The following is a 21004-nucleotide window of genomic DNA, read 5'->3' as shown; positions in this document are numbered from 1 at the left end:
TCACTACTGATGATAAAATCATGAAAAATAATTGTAGTGCATTTAGTATTGTTTATATGATGCATTTATATATTTAAATTTTGTTTTACTCAGAGTTTAATCTATTTTTTTATTTTAATGTTGCACATATCTCATGTGTTATTATGATTAATTAGTTTCAAGCCATACATTGTATTATTTATTGTATTTTTAACACACATTTGTGTTCTAAATCTGTGGTTTCCACAACACATACGTGTGTGATAGGATTTCTAGTATTATTTAAGTGTTTTATATTATCTGGGTCACCAGCTTAATTGTTAAATTACAAAAATGTCTTTCTATAATTAAACTAATTTATATTATTCGAGGATAATTTAGTCTTTTTCATTAAAAACCAATAAAAATATGCACATGTGGGGATATAAACCCAAACCAATTGCATTAGTAAACCTTCAATTTACCACTCAACTAAAGCTCTATTTTGATATACTTATACATTTTAATTTTAATTATACATACTTTATTACTTTCATCAATTGTTCTATATTTGCGTTTTCACACGTGTATGTATGTGATAGGATTTCTAGTATTATTAATAAACTCTCTAGTAATATTAATAAACTCTTTGACTAAATTGGTGCCAGGGGTTAACTGGGTACCAACTTGATTAGGAAATGATTAATGTATCCTTTTATTAAATGACTATTATTTTTATTTTGATAGCTTTTTTGTTGTCATACTTTTATATAAAAATTTTTGAACATTACTTTTATATAATTTTAAAATAAAAGAACTAAAATTAACATATCTAAGAATTGAACCCATGACTAATGAATTTATAATAAAATTTCTTTATCACTACATCAATTATAATTCATATATAAGTAAAATTTTAATAAAAAATAACTTTTAATCTAAAATATTTTCTCTTACTAAATTTGTGTATCTTTACTTATTATATATAAAGTGCCCGATTGAGTTGGTGTCACGAGTTAACTTGATACCAACTCAAATGTGAAATTATTAAAATACCATTATTTTAAAGGATAATTAATATTATTATAAGAATATTTTCATATTTTCATATTTTTATATAATCTTTAAATAAAACAACATATCATTTAGGATTCAAACACGAATAATTTCATAAAGTCTTAGTTTATATTTATATAAATTTCTTATAAATATATTTTTAGATAAAAGAATTTCCATTTACAATATGATATAATATAGTAAATGCAACATCCAAATTATGGGTGTAGGAAAAATATTATATAGTATAGTAAATGCAACATCCAAATTGCGGGTGTAGGAAAAATATTATATAAAAGAAATCAACACAAATATCAATAATCAAACTCACGTCCAAAATAGTCTTAAATCATTAACTTAACCATTCATTAACTTTAATATTTTTCTTAATATATTGTAATTTAATTTAAAACAAGATTTATAAAATTATTGAAAATCATAAATATTTTTATAATAATTTTTTATTTTTAAAAATAATTTTTAATTTTTGGCTTTTTTTAATTATTTTATAATTGAGTAAATGTTTTATTGACTTGTAACACTATTTTAATTAGATATTTAATTATAATATAGGTATAGAATAAATAGATAGAATAAATATTATTATAATAAAATTTGTTATTTTTAAAAATTTTAGTTTTTAATTATTTTAATTTTTAAATATTTAATAATTGAGTAAATGTGACGTTGAATTGGAACAAATTTAATTATAATATAGGTATAGATAAATAGACAGAATTTACTGTGGGCTAAATTGAGGAAATTGTGTGATATTTTCAGATCTAAAATAGGAAGAAAAGTTGAGTTTGTGGGCTTGAAAAATGGGCTAGACTTGGCACTTTACAAAGTAAGAACAAAAAAATACGGCTAGCCTGTCCCAGCCCAAAATATGAAGGAAAAAAATTTTAAAAATGCGGTGAGCGTGGATCGAACACGCGACCTTCAGATTACAGATATATCTTCAGTCTGACGCTCTCCCAACTGAGCTATCCCCGCTTGTGTATTTACGTTTTTAAATTTCACATTATAGTTATTTTTATACATTTAATTGATAGCGCCTGCAGGTGTTCAATTCATTTTAAAAGTACGGCACTCTTATTTCAATTTAAATTATAAAATGAACTATATTTTGTATAGAGATGAAAATTTAATGTTTTTAGCAAGAATGTTTTGATGAAAGTATATTTTTAAAAGTGTTACAAATATATTTAAGGTACAAATATAAATATATATAAACAAACGTAAATATTAAACTATTACAACATAAATTGTTCGAGAATCACAAAATAAAATTAAATTATTTATAAAAGCCTTCCTCGATAAAAATCCTTTTATAATCAACAATCACTTCCTAATTATATAAAATAATTCTTTTCTCAATAGCTATTGTCTACTTTTGAAAATTTCAAATGGTGTTCTATTACAAAATTGATCAGTGAAAATGAAAAATTAATATATTAATTATTTGTTGATAAGATTTTATAAAAATATTTTCAAAAATACTTTTGGTGTAATTATAAACAAAGTGTGGCATACACTAAGGTTTAAAACAAATTTTGTAAAAAAATAAAGATGGTTCGAGGGAAGGGTTTCAAACTTGGATTTCAATGATAATTTCACTAACACTTAATCATCAAACCACTAAATCATTTTTTTACCAAATGCACAATCCCAATCCTACTTACCTAACCTTTGAGATGTGACAGCAGTTAACACTAATCATCAACAACAAAAACATCAGTGTCAATCTCATGCTTTACATGCAGGTCTATCTTCGTATGCTTAACCCATTAGTTCAACATGTCAATAGTGCTACTATCATTCCACACAAACCTAAGGTTATCATGCAAAGTCCCACTACTAGGTACATGAAAATAAATTAGTTGTATTGTATTGAACCCTAACCCTTTTTTAAGTATTTTACATAACTCAGAATATGATATCGTATCTCGATCATCTTTAATCCTCAGCATCTGACCACCTGAATACCCAACATGGGGATCACGTACAAATATACCCCTAACATACACGTTTATATAGTATTCCTCCTCTATAAACATCTGCAGTTTAAACAATAAAAAATATGTTACAAAAATTAGAGAACAGTAAGATTTCATACTAACAGACAAACAAAGTGCAGCAAAAAAATAAGTAGACAAACAAAATATTAAATAATATAAATAGTACAAAATGCATATAAAGTTAGATAATTTAATAATTATATAATCAAATCTTATAAAAATTTTTATATATAATAACAGAACAACAATAAAAGATGGAGGGACCACTTCAATACGTTCACCTACTAAACTCTGCCTAGAACTAGTGCCCCCACCAACCAACACTATAACCCCCAGATAAGAATCATGCATTGAACAAAAAAATATAACGGAACATGCAAATTTGTCAAATTTTGGAGTAGACCGTTATCACTAACAAAATTGAAAACCCTAAGCCAAGAAACCTAAAAACCAAAAAGTCCTCTTCTTTTTAGTAACCAAATCGAAAACCCAAAACAAAAAAACTAAAATACCAAAAACTCCTCTTCTAATTGTAGCCAAATAAAAAACCCTAAACCAACTTCTCGCAAATTAAAAACCCTAAACTAAAATCCCCAAAACGAGAATCCCTAAATAAAAAACCCAAAATAAAAACTCTAAACCAAATCCCCAAACTCTAAACCCTAAACCAAAATTGAAATAACATGTATAGCGTTTTCAATGTGAACACTTTTAAAAACATACCACAAAATAGAAACCAACATAAATATCATCAAAAATCAAAATGTGATTCTATAACAAGCTTTGGGTAGTCTTCTTTCGCACAATTTTTTTACTTTCTCGAGTTAGGATTCAATTTTTGCTCCTTTTTTTTAGATTATCTGATTCAAGTGTTTGTTCTTTTAGGATCGACTTTTTCATTTCTGAAATGATTTAGTGTCTGCATGTTTTACGTTTTTTTTTATTTTTAATTTTTTTAATGAAAAAGTTTTTTTTGAATTACTTTTTATTTTAATTACATGTGAAATGTGTTGGCACCTAGGTGGAATAAAAAAAATCCACATCAGTGTCGTTACATTTAACGACCATGTCAACATGTCCATTAAAAATAGACCAATTTGACAAAAAAAATATGTTAGAGGTTAAAGTGCTCCAAAAAATTGATAAAAGGCCAAAGTGACCAAACAACGTTAGGGGCTATTATTGGCATTATGCCTGATTTTAATTATGCACACTTTATTATTTCCATAAATTATTCTATATTTGTTGTTTCACACGTAACTTCGATTTTAGTTAGTCAAACAAATGGTTTCAAAACCACTATTTCGAAGCCAAAGAAATTATTTTATTATTATTTTATGTGTTATGACATGATTATATGAATGCATGAAAATTTTGGTGAGATAATTTTAGCGATATCATGCTTAATTGCGAAAAAGGACTAAATCGTATAAACGGCAAATGTTTTGTTTTACTACCCAAATGTGTTAAATAGCTAGAGAACCAAAATTTAAGGCCTTTAAAGGGAAATTGGACTCTTTTCAATAGAGGTGGACGACCACAAGATTGGTCAAAATGTCAAAGTTAGGTAACATTTGGTAGCTTAATTTATTAAAATAAAACAAAAGAAAAAGGGCTATCATCTTCTTCACCTCTCCACCGAAATTTTCAGCCATTCTAAGGGTTTGAGAAGCTCAAAATTTGAGCAAATTCTCATCCTTGCAAGTAAGTGATTTAGATGGTTTTTATTGATGATTTTTGCATTTTTAGGACCCTTGTAGCATAAGCTAGCTAATGAGGGGACTATATTGCAATATGGTTAAAAGTATAGGGTTTTTACATGAGAGCATTCATGTTTTTTTCTAAAGTTTTATGGAAGAAAATAAATCATGGTTGTGAAATAAACAACTTTTGTGAAGTAGTTTTCATGGAAACCCTAACTAAGGACCATTTTGCATAAGCTATGAAATAGGTGATAAATGTGTAAAATAATGAGAATTTTTAGATTTTATAGTTATAAAATGAATTCGGTTAGGCTTGGATAACAAGGAAATTTGATAAAAATCAACTTTCGGGCCTAGAAGTAAAATCGTAATTTTTGCAAAGTTTAAGGGCAAAACGGTCATTTTATCAAAGTATGAGTCTCAAGTTGAATTGAATGATCTATGTATTAAATAAGCTAAATTTTGACGTTTTAGATTAAGAGAAATGTGATTCGGGTCTTGATCGAGGGAAAAACAAAGTTTACAATGATTAGGCTCGCTCCCATCATTTTGTGCCGAGGTAAGTACATATGTAAATAATGTGTCGTTGTAGCTTATTTTTAATTGTTTTATGGTTATCATGTATTATAATCTTACTTGTTACCATAGAAGCATAAACATTGTGATATAAGAGTAATCTACATGATGAATAAGTACGACGACATCAGGTTAAATATGAAATCCCGTTGAACCTTTGAAATGGTATAGGATACAAAAGGTATGTCATGAGGAACTATATGGTCTGAACTCATGAGTTATGTCTGAGTTCATGAGATAAATGTTATATGTAATGTGGGTCCAGGTACTAACCTTGAGTGCAGACCCGTGAGTAGCTTAATGAGGGGGCATTACATGATAGAGTTATGGGGTCCGGGTATTGACATGGCAAAAAGGCCTGTGAGTAACTCAAAATGCAAGCATTACAAAGTACGAGGTAGCTCTGACTACTCATATGACACTTAAGTGTAAACTTTACGTATATCCATTAGTATTTCGAGTGTTCAATGTGTAGTTTGAAGAACGAGTTGGGGAAAATTTCAATGAGCTATGTTTTTAGAGAGAATGAAATTGAGATATTTTACGGATGATTACAGGTATATATACTACACCCATGAACAAAACCTTAGTGTGGAATGAGATGTAGAAGTATGCATAAAGGAAGTGAAGAGTAAGATAATGAGCTTAAAATGATATATCATTTAAGTATGATAAGCCATTAATTGATGAATGTACTTTTTTTTTATTACACTTATTTGCATATATGTACTTACTAAGCTCTCATGTTTACCCTCTTTCCTTTTCATTTTCTTATAGTGCTGCCAAAGTAGCTTATAGATCATCGCCTACATCGGGGAAGCCAGCCACACTATCCTTGAAGCACTTGGTATAGCTAGTTTTATCATTTTGATTATGGCATGTATAGGAACTTTTGATTTTATTTTGGTGTCACGTTGTTTTGGGGCCAAATGTGTTGGCTTGTTTTAGTATTTGACTCGTTTTGTATAAGGCCATGAATATGGCTAATTTTGAAAGTCATTATATGAATGCAAGATAGTCTTTCATGAATATGAAATTGTTGGCATGGTTGAATATATGAAATGTATATAAGTCTTAGCTATGGTTGTTGGTTGGGAAATCATATTAAGTTAGACTTTGATATGTTGGTTGGTATAAAATTTTGTTTCAAGGTGGCATAGGGCTTGGTAAATAGCCTTATATTGTTTATATGGGTAGATACACGGATGTGTGTCTAGGCCGTGTGTGACACACAGTCAGCCTCATGGGCATGTTACATGGTCGTGTGTCCCCTGCAAATAAATTTTACAAGTCAAAATGCATGGTAGTAAACACACAGGCAGAGACACGGCCGTGTGTCTCAGCCGTATGAAGGGCACGGCCTATCACACGGGCATGTGCCTTGATCGTGTGACCCTTAAGGGTTGCTAATGTCAGAAACAGAATGTCAAGGTTTTTAGACAAGGGCTAGAACACGGGAGTGTCATGGCCATGTGAGGGACACGGGTAATAGACACGGGTGTGTGTCAAGCCGTGTGAAAACCCCTGTAGGTTCAAATTTAGAATTTAATTCATACGCTTATGGGACACGGGCGTGTCCCTAGATGCTTAGGTCATGTGTGTCACACGAGCCATCAGCACGGCCATGTTATAATGACCACACGGGCGTGTTACCTTTCCACACGGGCGTGTGCCCTGTTTTATAAGTTATTTTTCTAAAGTTAGTTAAAGGACCCGAAATGGTCCCGAATGGTTTTCAATGGATGTTTGGGGCCTCGTAAGCCCATATTAATGAGTTTAGACAAAGTTTAAAAAAGTTTTAAATTTGATCAAGCCTTGATGATTTGAAAATGTTAGAAATGCATGTGTTTAAGTTTAATAATGCCTCGTATTCTGTCCTGGCGTAGGGCATGGGTGTGGGGTGTTACATTTAGTGGTATTAGAATTATGGTTTAGTCGATTCTCGGACTAACGTAGCATGTGTACGAGTCTATCTATACATGCCATAGATAAATTGTGATAATGTGATTGCTCTTGATTTTGTTATTATGTTTTCTTATAATAATGAATCTCGATCGAACTATGGTAGACGATGTAGAAAGTAATACACCAGCTCCTGCTGAAGGGGCGATGCCCTTCGATAATCGACCTCCCACGGTTAGTCGGGGAGGGGGAGAAAAGGCTTGGGAAGCCTTTCTCTACATGATGAATGAATGGTACGCGGAGTTTGTCCGAGCGAACCCAAATGCTCAACCCTCTCCACCTCCCTTTATTCCTCAACCAGTCCCTATAGCACCCCAGGGTATGGATTTTGTGAGATTAAATAGACCCCCAGTGGACAAGATCTAAAAGTATGGAGCCGAGGAGTTCCGTGCTTATAAAGATGATGATCCTGAAAGGGCAGAGTTCTGGCTTAAGAATACCATCAGTGTATTCAATGACTTATCTTGTACTTCTGAAGAAGGCTTGAAGGGTGTCATATCCTTGTTGAGGGACTTGGCATACCACTGATAGAAAACGTTAGTTTCAGTGGCACCTCACGAGAGAGTCACATGGGAATGCTTTTAAGAAGAATTCCAGATGAAATATTTTAGTGAGAGATTCATGGATCAAAAGTATAAGGAGTTTCTTGACTTGAAGCAGTGTCGCATGATAATTACTGAAAATGAAAGAGAGATCGTCTGTAACACCCCTAACTCGTATCCGCTGCTAGAACAGGGTTTCAGAGCATTACTACCATTTACAGATCACTAAAAAAAATTTAAATACTTACCGATTCAATGCATCATATCAATAAATATATTACCATTCAATCAACAGTTTGACACTTGTATAAGCATCAAACAGCAACATTGTTAGTATACTTGTACATATCTCATATAAATTCAACATTGATATATCTATTTTCTCGACATATCGCACTTGAGTTTAATAATAGTCTCAACTTACATAATTTCCTTGTATCAACATATCAAAGATAATCATATATGTACATGTCATGAAACATATCATGCTCTTACCGCTTTCTTCATAAGCATATATCATTCATTTCATTATATCAATATTTCATACTCCATCATTTCCATATATTTTATGTATATTTATTCCGGTAATAGCTTATATCAAACTTAACATAAATTATATTCCATGTACTTATACTTATTTCGTTTATCTATCTTCATAATTATTTCATATAACCATTCGTCATCGATACATATTACCGAATATCAATTGTTCAATGAGATGTTAGGCGTCTTCCATCCACGGCCTTATTTATCTTTGACATGATGCCATAGTGTCTTTCAACTATGGTCTTACTCATTTTCGTCATGTTGCCATGGTATCTTTCAACCATGGTCTTGTTCATTTCATGTCACGTTGCCATGGTATCTTTCAACCATGGTCTTACACATTTCATATCGTGTTTCCATGGTATCTTTCAACCATGGTCTTACACATTTCATATCAGTCGCCATGGTATCTTTCAACCATGGTCTTACACATTTCATATCAGTCGCCATGGTATCTTTCAACCATGGTCTTACACATTTCATATCGAGAGCACACTCATGAACCTCATCATTACAAAGGGATTACCACCCAGATAAATCCTCAGAATATAAACTCATAGAGTATTGTCGGGATTACCACCCGGCTAAATCCTAACGACAATTACTCTAATGAGCTTAGATCCGAATTACCATCCAGGCTAAATTTAGACCCTAATTCAGATTACCCGTCCGGCTAAATCCATTTTACACGTATTCTTCTGGAGGGCTATATCGAATAGGATCACCCGTCCAAGCTAGATCCTTTTACCGTCAATTCCTTTTCAGAAATCCATCGAATTTTCCTTTCATTCAACTGGGATTTATTTTAAATTTATATCGAGTATTATCAATATTTCATCAAATATCATGAATTGAACATTCAAATCATATTTTCATCACATAACCACATATTTCAAGTATTTAAAATACAATTCAAGTTACACAAACTTACCTCATTGCTTGTTTGTGTTTATAATTTCATTAATCCGATATCTTTTCTTTTCCATGATCAAGTCTCATATTTGAGTCGTCCGGATCTTTATAAATAAATTTGATCATCATTTTCATTCGTTTCATATTCTAATGCATTTAATTAATGCTCTGGGCAAAATTACCATTTTACCCCTAAACTTTTAATTAATGACGATTTCATCCTTAGGTTTAAGAAAATAAAATTCTTGCAATTTAATCCTTACTTCCAGCTATTATTCTCATACATATTGATAACAGTCCATGAATTCTATAAAATATCAGAATTTTCCATAATTTCAACACTTTTCAATTTAATCCCTAAAACATGTTTTCCCCCGATCTTGAACTAAATTAATAATTTCATTCAATTTTGTAACTTAAATAATAAAATAATCCATTTCATGCAATTTTTTCATTTTTGAAATTTTTACAAAATTGCCCATAAAGTTTTAATTTTATTCAATTTAGTCCCTGAGCCTAAAACATGCAAATTAGCCATGCTAGATGAATATTCATACACATTTTTCCTCCTCCTCCTCTTCATTCCACATCCTTAGTGTATATAACACACTTGTAAGTAACATTATCTATAATTTTTATTATTTACTTTTATGAATATTCAAGCTGTCCATCTGTGTCATAGTCACTAAATTATTTATATCTGGAGCTATAGGACTCCAAACTAAGATCCGCTAATTTTCCCTGAAACTAGACTCATATATCTTCTTACCATAAAATTTTAAGAATTTTGTGTTTAGTCAATAAGTACAGTTTATTCTTTAAAGTTACCCCTATCTGCTGTTTGACAGTTGTGACCCTTCTTCACTAAAAATTAATTATCTCCTTGTACAGAATTCGAATGATGTTCATATTTGTTTCTATTGAAAATAGACTCATTCAGGATTCTAAACATATAAATTTAATCCCCTAATTATTTTTATCCAATTTTTTTATGATTTTACAAATTCAGAACAGGGGAACCCGAAATCATTCTGACCTTGTCTCACAAAATTCATCATATCTCATGATTTAGAATTCCATTGCTTACATAATTTCTTCTATAAGAAACTAGACTTAATAAGATTTAATTTCATATTTTATTCATCCTATAATTAGATTTCTAAATTTTTTTATGATTTTTCAAAGTTAGACTACTGCTGCTGTCCAAAACTGTTTTAGTACAAGATATTAATTACCATGTTATAACATCCTTATTTTCTTTTTCTACACCATTTCTCACCACTTTCTCTTATTTTTCTTTCACTAACATATCAAGAACATAGGACCTTATGTAAGAAAACTCTATTATAACATTATTTCCATGCTTTATCAATAATAACAAACTTAAAAACATATTGAAATCTTGATGTACTTACCTTTCTTATTGACTTCAATCTTTAACTTGATTTTTCTCTCTCCTCCGGCTTCGATTTCTTGAATCCAACTTGATATTCTTGCTCCCCATCATCTCCTTGCTATCTTTCTCTCTTGATGGCTATGGAAATTCTTTCAATTTTTAGGTGAAAATAATGAATTTTTGGTGGAAGGATTAAATTGTAAAGAAAGCAAACTTCTTTTCTTCTTCTTATCTTACATTAGTTTGCATGGGAAAGGAAATGTGTTGATAATTCTTCATCTTTCCTTCCTTTTATACTAAATAAATAATAATATAATAATAATAAACATCTCATAAAATATTAATAAAATAATATTTATCTAATTAATTAATTTAAAATATCATCAACATAATCATTACATTCTAGAATTCTCTCTCTTACTAATTGACCATTTTGCCCTTCATGATCTTTTAGAATTCCATCCTTGAGTCATCACTTAATTTGGTAAAATTACGATTTAGTCCCTCATAATTTTTTTACCTATTCAATTTGGTCCTAATTCATCAATTTTTCTTGGTTTCTAGATCATTCCACCCTTAAAATATTTTCACCATTAGTCCTTCAACTTTTTTATATTTACACTTCAACCCCTTAAATTTTGAGTATTTACTCTTGTGCAACAAGACTTTTCTCATCTTTGCAATTTAGTCCTTTCTTGAATTAATATATCATAATATACTTCTCAATATTGACATCACTCAAAAATTCCCTTTTTATCACTTTATTTCCTTATTTTACTATATCACGGATAATATTTTACTGTAAAAATTTTCGGGGTATTACATCGTCCGACTTAGTAAGTATGCTCGGGAGTGTGTGTCCTCCAAAGCTAAGATGTGTTGAAGGTTTAAGGATGGACTTAATGAGGATATTAGGTTGTCAGTGGGTGCCCTTGAATTGAAGGAGTTTGTAGTGCTTGCTAATCGGGCATGTAAAGCCGATGAGTTGATCAAGGAAAAGAAGAAAACTGAGGTTGAGACTAGAAATGCAAAGAAGAGGCATGCAAGCAAGTCATTTCTATCTCAGTCTAAGAAACCTAGAGATGTTTACTCTTGTTCTCATGTGTCAGCTGAACACTCGTACGGAGATCGTAAGAAGTAAGATTCGAGTTTTAAATCTCGGGCTACATTAGTGGCTAGTGTGGGTAATGTCAGATCTTCTCGACCAGAGTGCCAGCATTGTGGTAGAAGTTATTTCTGCAAGTGTAGAATAAACGATAGATCCTGTTTCCGATGTGGTTCTCAAGACCGTTTTATCAAGAATTGCCCCGAGAAGAACAAGAAAGAAAAATTTCAAAGTGTAAGGCCAAGTGGCGCAAATTCTAAAGGAATACCTCAGAGAAATGTCGAAATTGGGGCTAGTAGCAAGAATGTGACGAGAGACACCACAGTGAGATCAGCAGCTAGAATTCCAGCTAGAACCTACGCCATACGTGCGCGTGAAGATGCATCTTCTCCTGATGTGATCACCGGTACATTTTCTCTCTATGATAATACTGTTATTGCTTTGATTGACCCTGGTTCTATCATTCATATGTGTGTATGAAATTGGTGTCTAGCATGAACATACATGTTGAGTCTCAGGAGTTTATAATTAAACTGTCGAACCCTCTAGGCAAGTATGTGATAGTCGATAAGGTATGGAAGAAATGTCATTTGATAGTTAGAGGTCACTGTTTTCCGGCCGATTTGATGTTGTTACCATTCAATGAGTTTGATGTCATTTTGGGTATGGACTGGTTGATACTCCATGATGCTGTAGTAAATTGTAGGCAAAAAGTTATTAAATTGAAATGTGAAAATGATGAAACTCTTTGGGTTAAATCAGATGAACCGGAGAACTTGCCTATTGTAATATCCTCAACGTCTACCCAGAAATGTTTAAGAAAAGGTTGTAAGGCTTATTTGACTTTTGTAATGAATACTAAGGAGTCTGAGTTGAGGGTTGAGTCAATGCCAGTTGTAGGTGAATATGTGGATGTATTTCTAGAAGAATTGTCCGGGTTACCCCCTAATAGAGAAGTTGAATTTGGTATAGAGATAATGCTAGAGACAATGCATGTTTCGATTACTCCGTATCAAATGGCTCCAACTGAGTTGAAAGAACTAAAGTCACAATTGCAAGAGTTGACCGACAAAGGTTTTGTGAGACCAAGCTTTTCACCGCGGGGTGCTCCTGTGCTATTTTTGAAAAAGAAAGATGGATCCATGAGGTTGTGCATAGATTACCGGCAGTTAAATAAGATGACAATCAAAAATAAATATCCGTTGTCACGGATTGACGACTTGTTTGATCAATTGAAAGGAGTAGCATGGTTTTTTAAGGTAGACTTGAGATCCGGCTACTACCAACTGAGAGTTAAAGAATCAGATGTGCCTAAGACTGCTTTTAGGACGAGGTATGGTCACTACGAGTTCCTCGTCATGCCTTTTGGATTAACAAATGCTCCTGCCGTGTTTATGGATTTAATGAATAGAATATTTCAGCCATATTTAGATAAGTTTGTAGTTGTATTTATCGATGATATTCTAATCTATTCTAGAGATAAGGTAGAACATGCCAAACACTTGAGAACCGTTTTGTAGACTCTGAGGGACAATCAGTTGTATGCTAAGTTTAGTAAGAGTGCGTTTTGTCGAGAAGTTAGATTTTTGGGTCACATTGTCTTGAGTAATGGCATTAGGGTTGATCCCAGCAAGGTTTCTGTTATTGTTGAATGGAAACCACCAAAGAATGTAACCGATGTTAGAAGATTTTTGGGTTTGACTGGTTATTATAGGCGATTTGTAAAGGACTTCTTCATGATTGCTACTCCCATGATGAGGTTACTGCAAAAATAAGTTAAGTTTGAATGGTCGGATAAGTGTCAACAGAGTTTCAAGAAGTTGAAGAAGTTGTTGACTGAGGCTCCAGTATTAGTACAACCCGAATCAGGAAAAGAGTTTGTGATTTATAGCAATGCTTCTCTAAATGTCTTGGGATGCGTATTTATGTAGGAAAGCAAGGCTATAGCTTATGCCTCGAGACAATTGAAACCTCACGAGAAGAATTATCCGACACATGACCTAGAGTTGGCCGTTATAGTGTTTGCCTTGAAGATCTAGTGGCATTATTTGTTCGGAGAGATATGCCATATATACACCGATCATAAAAGTCTTAAGTACTTGATGACTTAGAAGATTTAAATCTGAGACAACGGAGGTGGTTGGAACTATTAAAAGATTATGAGTTGATTATTTACTACAATCCGGGTAAGGCGAACGTGGTCGCAGATGCATTGAGTAGAAAATCATTATTTGCACTGAGCGCAATGAACGCCCAATTGGCCTTGTCAGAGGATGGTTCGATTCTAGCCGAGTTAAAAGCTAGACCGACATTTCTTCAAGAAATTTGGGAAGTTCAGATGAGTGACAGTGAATTGCTAGCCAAGAGAACATAGTGTGAATCGGGTGTTGAATCAGATTTTCGGATTGATTCCGATGGTTGCTTGAGGTTCCGGGGTAGGATTTACGTTCCTAAGGACACTGGGTTGATTCGGAAAATTTTACTTGAAGCACATGGTGGTTGTTTGTCAGTACACCTCGGAAGTACAAAAATGTTTAATGATATATGAAGAAAATATATTGGTGGCCGGAGATGAAAAGGGACATTTCAGAGTTTGTGTCGAAATGCTTAGTATGCCAAAAAGTGAAAGCCGAACACCAAGTACTTTCGGGTTTACTTCAGCCTATCATAGTCCCCCAGTGGAAGTAGGATCGAATTACTATAAACTTTGTGACGGGTTTGCCAGTAACTCCGAAGAAGAAAGATGCAATATGGGTTGTGGTCGATCGACTAACAAAGTCGGCTCACTTTATCTTGATGCGAACGGACTTTTCACGTGATAAGCTAGCCGACTTATACATTTTCGAGATTGTGAGGCTTCATGGAGTACCATTGTCGATTGTTTCAGATAGGGACCCAAGGTTTACTTCGAGGTTTTGGAAGAAGTTGCAAGAAGCTTTGGGGACAAAGTTGAATTTTAGCACAGCTTTCCACCCGCAAACTGACGGTCACTCTAAGAGAGTAATTCAGATCCTTGAGGATATGTTGCATTGTTGTGTTCTGGAATTCCAAGGCAGTTGGGAAAAGTATCTACCGCTGGTCAAATTTTCCTATAACAATAGCTATCAGTCGAGTTTGAAAATGGCACATTACGAAGCTTTGTATTGGCGTAAGTATCGAAAGCCCTTTTATTGGACCGAGCTTAGAGAGAGTCAGATTCACGAGGTCGACTTAGTCAAGGAGACTGAAGAAAAAGTTAAGGTGATTCGTGATTGTTTAAAGGCCGCTTCGAATAGACAGAATCCTACGCTGATTTGAAAGATAAAAAAATCGAATTTTAAGTCGACGATAAAGTATTTTTGAGAGTGACTCATTGGAAAAAAGTTTTCAGATTCGGTAAAAAGAGTAAATTGAGTCTGCGTTTTATCGGACCTTATGAGGTGATAGAGAAAATAAGGCCGGTAACTTACCGGTTAGCATTACCATCAAAATTGAAAAAAATCTACGACGTGTTCCATGTGTCCATGTTACGCCGATACCACTCTGACCCTTTACGCGTGATTTCTCCGACTGAAATGGAGATTAGATTGGACATGTCTTATGGAGAGGAGCCCATTAAGATTCTAACTCGAGAAGTTAAGCGATATAAGAGCATCCCCATTGTGAAAGTGTTATGGAAGAGACATAGAGTCGAAGAGGCCACATGGGAAACCGATGAGACTATGAGAGATCAATACTCAAACTTATTCACTGGTAAGATTTTCGAGGACAAAAATTTCTATGGGGGAAACGTAACGGCCCAATTTTAGGGCTAGTCAAAAAAGTGGTTTCAGAAACCAGTATTTCGAAGCTGAAGAAATTATTTTTTTATTATTTTATGTGTTATGGCATGATTATATGAATGCATGAAAATTTTGGTGAGAAAATTTTAGCTATTTCATGCTTAATTGTAAAAAAATGACTAAATTGCATGAAGGGCAAATGTTTTGTTTTACTACCCAAATGTGTTAAATATCTAGAGAACCAAAATTTAAGGCCTTTAAAGGGCAATTAGACTCTTTTCAATAGAGGTGGCCGGCCATAGGGGAAAGATTGGTCAAAATGTCAAAGTTAGGTGATATTTGGTGACTTAATTGATTAAAATAAAACAAAAGAAAAAGGGCTATCATCTTCTTCACCTCTCCACCGAAATTTTCAGCCATTCTAAGGGTTTTAGAAGCTCAAAATTTCAGCAACTTCTCATCCTTGCAAGTAAGTGATTTAGATGGTTTTTATTATGATTTTTGCATTTTTAGGACCCTTGTAGCATGAGCTAGCTAATGAGGGGACTATATTGAAGATGGTTAAAAGCCTAGGTTTTTTCCATGAGAGTATTCATTTTGTTTTCTGAAATTTTATGGAAGAAAATGAATCATGATTGTGAAATAAACAACTTTTGTAAAGTTGTTTTTCATGGAAACCCTAACTAAAGACCATTTTGAATAAGTTATTAAATATGTGATAAATGTTATAAAATGAATTCGGTTAGGCTTGGCTAATAAGGAAATTTGATAAAAATCGACTTCCGGGCCTAGAAGTAAAATTGTAATTTTTGCAAAGTTTAAGGATAAAATGGTCATTTTACCAAAGTATGAGTCTCAAGTTGAATTGAATGATTTGTGTTTTAAATAAGCTAAATTTTGACATTTTAGATCAAGAGAAATGTGATTCGGGTCTTAATCGAGGGAAGAAAAAAGTTTACGAGGATTAGGCTTGTTCCCATCATTTTGTACCGAGGTAAGTACATATGTAAATAATGTGTCATTGTAACTTATTTTTAAATGTTTTATGGTTATCATGTATTATAATATACTTGTTACCATAGAAGCATAAACATTGTGATATACGAGTAATCTACATAATGAATAAGTACGACGACATCAGGTTAAATATGAAATCCCGTTGAACCTTAGAAATGGTATAGGATACAAAAGGTATGTCATGAGGAACTATATGGTCTGAACGTATGAGTTATGTCTAAGTTCATGAGATAAATGTTATATGTAATGTGGGTCCGGGTACTGACCTTGAATGCAGACCTGTGAGTAGCTCAATGAGCGGGCATTACATGATAGAGTTATGGGGTCTGGGTATTGACATAGAAAAAAGGCCCGTGAGTAACTCAAAATGCGCGCATTATAAAGTACGAGGTAGCTCTGACTACTCATATAACACTTAAGTGTAAATTTTACATGTATCCATTAGTATTTCGAGTGTTCAAAGGGTAGTTTTAAGAACGAGTTGGGGAAAATTTCAAATGAGGTACGTTATTAGAGAGAATGAAATTGAGATATTTTACGGATAATTACAAGTATTTATACACAAGACCTTAGTGTGGGACGAGATGTAGAAGTATGTATAAAGGAAGTGAAGAGTAAGATAGTGAGCTTAAAATGATATATCATTTAAGTATGATAAGCCATTAATTGATGAATGTGTTTTTTTTTTTTAATTACACTTATTTGCATATATGTACTGACTAAGCTCCCATGCTTAACCTCTTTCCCTTCCATTTTTTTATAGTACCGCCAAAATAGCTTGTAGATCATTGCCTACGTCGGGAAAGCCAGCCACACTATCCTTGAAGCACTTGATATAGCTAGTTTTATCATTTTGATTATGGCATGTATAAGAACTTTTGATTTTATTTTGGTGTCACATTGTTTTGAGGCCAAATGTGTTGGCTTGTTTTAGTATTTGACTCGTTTTGTATATGGCTATGAAAATGGCTAATTTTTAAAGTCATTATATGAATACAAGATAGTCTTTCATAAATGTGAAATTGTTGGCATAGTTGAATATATGAAATGTATATAGGCCTTAGCTATGGTTGTTGGTTGAGAAATCATATTAAGTTAAACTTTGATATGTTGGTTGGTATAAAATTTTGTTTCAGGGTGGCATAGGGCTTGGTAAATAGCCTTATATTGTCCACACGGATAGACGCAAGAGGTGTGTCTAGGCCGTGTGTGACACACGGTCAGCCCTATGGGCGTGTTACATGGTCGTGTGTCCCTTGCTCGTAAATTTTACAAGTCAATATGCATGGTAGTAAACACACGGGCAGAGACATGGCCGTGTGTCTCAGCCGTGTGAAGGGCATGGCCTAGCATACGAGCATGTGCCTTGGCCGTGTGACCCTTAAGGGTTGCTGACGTCAGAAACAGAATGTCAAGGTTTTTAGACACGGGCTAGAACACGGGCATGTCATGGTTGTGTGAGGGACACGGGCAATAGACACGGGTGTGTGTCAGGCTGTGTGAAAACCCCTGTAGGTTCAAATTTAGAATTTAATTTACACAGGTATGGGACATGGGCGTGTCCCTAGATGCTTAGGTTGTGTGTGTCACACAGGCCATCAGCATGGCCATGTTATAATGACCACACGGGCGTGTTGCCTTTCCACACGGGCGTGTTGCCTTTCCACACGGGCGTGTTGCCTTTCCACACGGGCGTGTGCCCTATTTTATAAATTATTTTTCTAAAGTTAGTTAAAGGACCCGAAATGGTCCCGAATGGTTTCCAATGGATGTTTGGGGCCTCATAGGCCCATATTAAGGAGTTTAGACAATGTTCAAAAAAGTTTCAAATTTGATCAAGCCTTGATGATTTGAAAACGTTGGAAATGCATGTGTTTAAATTTAGTAATGCCTCGTATTCCATCCCGGCGTAGGGCATGGGTGTGGGGTGTTACAACACACATATGCGTATGATAGGATTTCTAGTATTATTAATAAACTCTTTGATTGAATTGGTACCACGAGTTAACTGGGTACCAACTTGATTAGGAAATGGCTAATGTATCCTTTTATTAAATGACTACTATATTTATTTTGATGGTTTTTTCGTCTTGTCATTCTGTTATATAATTTTAAAATAAAATAACTAAAATTAACATGTCTAAGAATTGAACCCATGCCTAATGAATTTATAAACAATTTTTTTATCACTGCACCGATAACAATTCATAAGTAAAATTAAAAAAAAAATAACTTTTAACTTAAAATGTTTCCTCTCACCAAATTTTTGTATCTATACTTGCCATATATAAAGTGTCTGACTGAGTTGGTGTCACGAATTAATTAACTTGACACCAACTCAATTGTGAAATTACTAGAATACCCTTACTTTAAGGGGTAATTGATATTATTATAGAAGTATTTTCATCTTTTCATACTTTTATATAATTTTAAATAAAACAACTAAAAACATTATTTGAGAATCAAACACAAGAAGAACAATTTCATAAAATCTTAGTTTATATTTATATAAAATTATTATAAATATACTTTTAGATAAAAGAACTTACATATACATAGTAAATATGATATAATATTGTAATTATTAAATTATGCAACATCCAAATTGTGGGTGAAGGAAAAATATTATATAAAAAATCAAACACAAATGCCAATAATCAAACTCACGTCCAAAAAGTCTTAAATCACTTAACTTAACCATTCATTAATTTCAAGATTTTTCTTAATAGATTGTAATTTAAGTTATTAAATTTAAAACAAAATTTATAAAATTATTGAGAATCATAAATATTTTTTATAATTAAAATTTTTATATGTTAATCTTTTTATTTTTTTCAATATTTTATAATTGGGTAAATGTTTCGTTGACTTGTAAAACTATTTTAATTAGATATTTAATTATAATATAAGTATAGATAAATAGATAGAACAAATATTATTATAATAAAATTTGTTATTTTTAAAAATTTAGTTTTAATTATTTTTAATTTTTAAATATTTAATAATTGAGTAAATGTGACGTTGAATTGGAACAGATTTAATTATAATATAGGTATAGATAAATAAATAGAATTTACTGGGGGCTAAATTGAGGAAATTGTAAGATAAAAATAGGAAGAAAAAGTTGAGGTTGTGGGCTTTAGAAATGGGCAGGACTTGGCACATTACAAAGTAAGAGCAAAAAAAGCGGCTAACCTGGAAAAATAAAATGATGCGATGAGCGTGGATCGAACACGCGACCTTCAGATTACAGATACATCTTCAGTCTGACGCTCTCCCAACTGAGCTATCCCCGCTTGAGTTTAGAACAAGCAGAAAAAGAAACTAAACTGTTCCACCCCAGAAAATGAAGGAAAAATATAAAATAATGCGCTGAGCGTGGATCGAACACGCGAACTTCAGATTACAGATACATCTTCAGTCTGACGCTCTCCCAACTGAGCTATCCCCACTTGACTTTAAAAAGAGCAGAAAAAGAAACTAACCTATTCCAATCCAGAAAATGAAGGAAAAATATAAAATAATGCGGTGAGCGAGGATCGAACACGCGACCTTCAGATTACAGGTATATCTTCAGTCTGACGCTCTCCCAACTGAGCTATCCCCACTTGTGATTTAATAGAGCCAAAAAAAGAACTAACCTGTTCCAGCCCAAAATATGAAGGAAAAAATTGAAAATTGCGGTGAGCGTGGATCGAACACGCGACCTTCAGATTACAGATATATCTTCAGTCTGACGCTCTCCCAACTGAGCTATCCCCGCTTGTGTTTTAAAATTGCAAAAAAAGGAGCTAACCTGTTGCAGCCCAAAATATGAAGGAAAAATTAAAAATTGCGGTGAGCGTGGATCGACACGCGACCTTGAGATGACAGATATATCTTCAGTCTGACGCTCTCCCAACTGAGCTATCCCCGCTTGAGTTTTGAAAGAGCAAAAAACGCAGCTAACCTGTGCCGGCCAAGAAAATGAAGGAAAAAAAGATGATGCGGTGAGCGTGGATCGAACACGCGACCTTCAGATTACAGATATAACTTAAGCCTGACGCTCTCCGTTTTAATTTTTCAAATCATATATTTTATTGTTTAGACATTTAATTGATAGTGCCTGCAACTGTTCAATTAATTTTAAAATATGAATATGGCACTCTTATTTCAGTTAAAATTATAAAAAGAACTATATTTTGTGTGTGATATAATTCTCTAGTTTTTTTCTTTTTTTTATATGTTTTATATAGTGATGAAAATTTATTTATTTTTATCAAGTATGTTGAGTAAGCGAAAAAGTTTTAAAAATATAAAGTAAAAAAAGTGGAGATAAAATATTTTTTAAAAGTGTTACAAATACAATTAAGGTCTAAATATTAAAATACAAACTGTTCAAGAAATTATAAAGTTAAATCAAACTATTAGAGTATGATCGTACTAAGAATTGGTACAATCTAAATTAAA

The 21004-nt window shown here is 32.9% G+C and overlaps 4 non-coding genes across 4 annotated transcripts; all 4 read right to left on the bottom strand.

Moving 5' to 3' along the window:
* Window positions 1-1926: 1926 nt before the first annotated feature.
* On the bottom strand, window positions 1927-2010 carry TRNAF-GAA (transfer RNA phenylalanine (anticodon GAA)). The gene is given in 2 exon segments: window positions 1927-1962; window positions 1974-2010. It is a non-coding gene; the product is annotated as a tRNA-Phe (tRNA).
* A 17757-nt stretch (window positions 2011-19767) lies between these two features.
* On the bottom strand, window positions 19768-19851 carry TRNAF-GAA (transfer RNA phenylalanine (anticodon GAA)). Its single transcript is given in 2 exon segments — window positions 19768-19803; window positions 19815-19851. It is a non-coding gene; the product is annotated as a tRNA-Phe (tRNA).
* A 228-nt stretch (window positions 19852-20079) lies between these two features.
* Window positions 20080-20163, bottom strand: TRNAF-GAA (transfer RNA phenylalanine (anticodon GAA)). Its single transcript is given in 2 exon segments — window positions 20080-20115; window positions 20127-20163. It is a non-coding gene; the product is annotated as a tRNA-Phe (tRNA).
* A 71-nt stretch (window positions 20164-20234) lies between these two features.
* Window positions 20235-20318, bottom strand: TRNAF-GAA (transfer RNA phenylalanine (anticodon GAA)). Its single transcript is given in 2 exon segments — window positions 20235-20270; window positions 20282-20318. It is a non-coding gene; the product is annotated as a tRNA-Phe (tRNA).
* Between the last annotated feature and the right edge of the window lie 686 nt (window positions 20319-21004).

Source organism: Gossypium arboreum, chromosome 11 (assembly GCF_025698485.1).
Source record: "Gossypium arboreum isolate Shixiya-1 chromosome 11, ASM2569848v2, whole genome shotgun sequence".
In the NCBI taxonomy this organism is placed as follows: domain Eukaryota; kingdom Viridiplantae; phylum Streptophyta; class Magnoliopsida; order Malvales; family Malvaceae; genus Gossypium; species Gossypium arboreum.
Note: the sequence above shows the minus strand (reverse complement) of the source record. Positions and strands in the feature narration are given on the sequence as shown.